The 3,366-nt window shown below is 47.8% G+C and overlaps 1 protein-coding gene across 1 annotated transcript in view; it reads right to left on the bottom strand.

Moving 5' to 3' along the window:
- Positions 1 to 3,366, bottom strand: part of optc (opticin) — a gene marked incomplete at its 5' end in the record, with an annotated part of 19,930 nt that overhangs the window by 3,830 nt on the left and 12,734 nt on the right. The gene's annotated exons all lie outside the window — the stretch shown is intronic.

Genomic DNA, 3,366 nt, shown 5'->3' with positions numbered 1-3,366 from the left:
TTTCTCTCTCACACACACACACACACACACACCCTGGACGAGCAAGCAGCGAGTCGGTGCAGAGCGCCGTCGAGCAGCGAGGAGGTAGGAGGTCACAGAGAGACGAGAGGATCCTTTTTCCAGCCATCAAATTTTCACGTTTGCTTCTATTATTTAGAACGACCGCTGTGTGTGTGTGTGTGTGTGTGTGTGTGTGTGTGTGTGTGTGTGTGTGTGTGCGTGTGTGTGTGTGTGTGTGTGTGTGAGCCATTACCGCTGCTTATCACAGAGACCCTCAAACCATAATGGAAGTCTATTCTGGGAGGCTGTCACTGTGGAAGCAGCTCCTCTCGTCTCCTCTTCATCTCTCTGCAGCTGACTCCTGCTCCTCCTCCACTTCACCTCCTTGTCTTCTCCTCCTCCACTTCACCTCCTTGTCTTCTCCTCCTCCACTTCACCTCCTTGTCTTCTCCTGCTCCTCCTCCACTTCACCTCCTTGTCTTCTCCTCCTCCACTTCACCTCCTTGTCTTCTCCTCCTCTACTTCACCTCCTTGTCTTCTCCTCCTCTACTTCACCTCCTTGTCTTCTCCTGCTCCTCCTCCACTTCACCTCCTTGTCTCCTCCTGTTTACATGTGTCCCTCTGGTCTCTCGTCCACAGATGAAAAGGAGGAGTCCGTGTTAGGGAGTCTTCCTCTGCTAAGTTTCAGAGTCGGAGGAGTCGAGCTCTCGGACAACATCACCCGAAAGTTTGCCTTTAAGGTCAGAGACACTTCCTCATAATACCTGATTGATCCCTGATTGATCCCTGATTGATCCCTGATTGATCCCTGATTGATCCCTGAGTGTGATCCCTGAGTGTGATCCCTGATTGATCCCTGATTGATCCCTGAGTGTGATCCCTGAGTGTGATCCCTGATTGATCCCTGAGTGTGATCCCTGATTGATCCCTGATTGATCCCTGAGTGTGATCCCTGAGTGTGATCCCTGATTGATCCCTGATTGATCACTGAGTGTGATCCCTGATTGATCCCTGATTGATCCCTGATTGATCCCTGAGTGTGATCCCTGATTGATCACTGAGTGTGATCCCTGAGTGTGATCCCTGATTGATCCCTGATTGATCACTGAGTGTGATCCCTGAGTGTGATCCCTGATTGATCCCTGATTGATCCCTGATTGATCCCTGAGTGTGATCCCTGATTGATCCCTGAGTGTGATCCCTGAGTGTGATCCCTGATTGATCCCTGATTGATCCCTGATTGATCACTGAGTGTGATCCCTGATTGATCCCTGAGTGTGATCCCTGAGTGTGATCCCTGAGTGTGATCCCTGATTGATCCCTGATTGATCCCTGAGTGTGATCCCTGATTGATCCCTGATTGATCCCTGATTGATCCCTGAGTGTGATCCCTGATTGATCCCTGATTGATCCCTGATTGATCCCTGATTGATCCCTGAGTGTGATCCCTGAGTGTGATCCCTGATTGATCCCTGATTGATTCCTGATTGATCCCTGATTGATCCCTGATTGATCCCTGAGTGTGATCCCTGAGTGTGATCCCTGATTGATCCCTGATTGATCCCTGATTGATCACTGAGTGTGATCCCTGATTGATCACTGAGTGTGATCCCTGATTGATCCCTGATTGATCCCTGAGTGTGATCCCTGATTGATCACTGAGTGTGATCCCTGAGTGTGATCCCTGATTGATCCCTGATTGATCACTGAGTGTGATCCCTGAGTGTGATCCCTGATTGATCCCTGATTGATCCCTGATTGATCCCTGATTGATCCCTGAGTGTGATCCCTGATTGATCCCTGATTGATCCCTGAGTGTGATCCCTGATTGATCCCTGATTGATCCCTGATTGATCCCTGAGTGTGATCCCTGATTGATCCCTGATTGATCCCTGATTGATCCCTGAGTGTGATCCCTGAGTGTGATCCCTGATTGATCCCTGATTGATTCCTGATTGATCCCTGATTGATCCCTGATTGATCCCTGATTGATCCCTGAGTGTGATCCCTGAGTGTGATCCCTGATTGATCCCTGATTGATCCCTGATTGATCCCTGATTGTGATCTCCTCGGCAGTAACAGGCCTTTAGAGAGTGTTGTTGATGACGGTGGAGTTTGTAGCTCAGATCAAGTCCTGACTTTTCTTCTTCTAACAGGATTCTGTTCTGTGTCTGTTCTGTGTCTGTTCTGTGTCTGTTCTGTGTCTGTTCTGTGTCTGTTCTGTGTCTGTTCTGTCTGTTCTGTGTCTGTTCTGTGTCTGTTCTGTGTCTGTTCTGTGTCTGTTCTGTCTGTTCTGTGTCTGTTCTGTGTCTGTTCTGTGTCTGTTCTGTGTCTGTTCTGTGTCTGTTCTGTCTGTTCTGTCTGTTCTGTGTCTGTTCTGTGTCTGTTCTGTGTCTGTTCTGTCTGTTCTGTGTCTGTTCTGTGTCTGTTCTGTGTCTGTTCTGTGTCTGTTCTGTCTGTTCTGTCTGTTCTGTGTCTGTTCTGTGTCTGTTCTGTCTGTTCTGTCTGTTCTGTGTCTGTTCTGTCTGTTCTGTGTCTGTTCTGTGTCTGTTCTGTCTGTTCTGTCTGTTCTGTGTCTGTTCTGTGTCTGTTCTGTGTCTGTTCTGTGTCTGTTCTGTCTGTTCTGTGTCTGTTCTGTGTCTGTTCTGTGTCTGTTCTGTCTGTTCTGTGTCTGTTCTGTGTCTGTTCTGTCTGTTCTGTGTCTGTTCTGTGTCTGTTCTGTGTCTGTTCTGTCTGTTCTGTCTGTTGTGTCTGTTGTGTCTGTTCTGTCTGTTCTGTCTGTTCTGTGTCTGTTCTGTGTCTGTTCTGTCTGTTCTGTGTCTGTTCTGTGTCTGTTCTGTCTGTTCTGTGTCTGTTCTGTGTCTGTTCTGTGTCTGTTCTGTGTCTGTTCTGTCTGTTCTGTGTCTGTTCTGTGTCTGTTCTGTCTGTTCTGTCTGTTCTGTCTGTTGTGTCTGTTCTGTCTGTTCTGTCTGTTCTGTCTGTTCTGTCTGTTCTGTGTCTGTTCTGTGTCTGTTCTGTCTGTTCTGTGTCTGTTCTGTCTGTTCTGTCTGTTCTGTCTGTTCTGTCTGTTCTGTGTCTGTTCTGTGTCTGTTCTGTCTGTTCTGTGTCTGTTCTGTGTCTGTTCTGTCTGTTCTGTGTCTGTTCTGTGTCTGTTCTGTGTCTGTTCTGTCTGTTCTGTCTGTTCTGTCTGTTCTGTCTGTTCTGTGTCTGTTCTGTCTGTTCTGTGTCTGTTCTGTGTCTGTTCTGTCTGTTCTGTGTCTGTTCTGTCTGTTCTGTGTCTGTTCTGTGTCTGTTCTGTGTCTGTTCTGTGTCTGTTCTGTCTGTTCTGTGTCTGTTCTGTGTCTGTTCTGTGTCTGTTCTCACTGA

The sequence above is a fragment of the Symphodus melops genome, assembly GCF_947650265.1.
Source record: "Symphodus melops genome assembly, chromosome: 4".
Lineage (NCBI taxonomy): Eukaryota > Metazoa > Chordata > Actinopteri > Labriformes > Labridae > Symphodus > Symphodus melops.
The sequence above is the reverse complement of the archived record's forward strand: the minus strand, read 5'-3'. Positions and strand labels throughout refer to the sequence as shown.